Genomic DNA, 315 nt, shown 5'->3' on the forward strand with positions numbered 1-315 from the left:
AATGTGCCTTTTTCCAACATGAAAAAGATCTGTAACGCACGTCTACCAAGAGCACGGAGTGATAGTAGCATCTGCTTCCAGTATACAGCAGTACATCTGAATTCATGAGATCAATGAAAATTAGTTCCCAACACCAGCCCCATGTAAATTAAATTGCCACCATCAGGTTTCACTGTAGGCACCATGCATTTAGAAATAGGAGTACTTCTGACAAGTGGAGCATCACAGCTTTGTTTGTAACTCAGATGTGTATGAAAGTTATGGTATGCTACAAAACTGCTCAGTTAAAGAAAAAAAATATACAAGACAAGCAAC

This window comes from Phyllobates terribilis, unplaced genomic scaffold (assembly GCF_046119375.1).
Source record: "Phyllobates terribilis strain yellow unplaced genomic scaffold, ASM4611937v1 Scaffold_11__3_contigs__length_659146591, whole genome shotgun sequence".
Taxonomy (NCBI): domain Eukaryota; kingdom Metazoa; phylum Chordata; class Amphibia; order Anura; family Dendrobatidae; genus Phyllobates; species Phyllobates terribilis.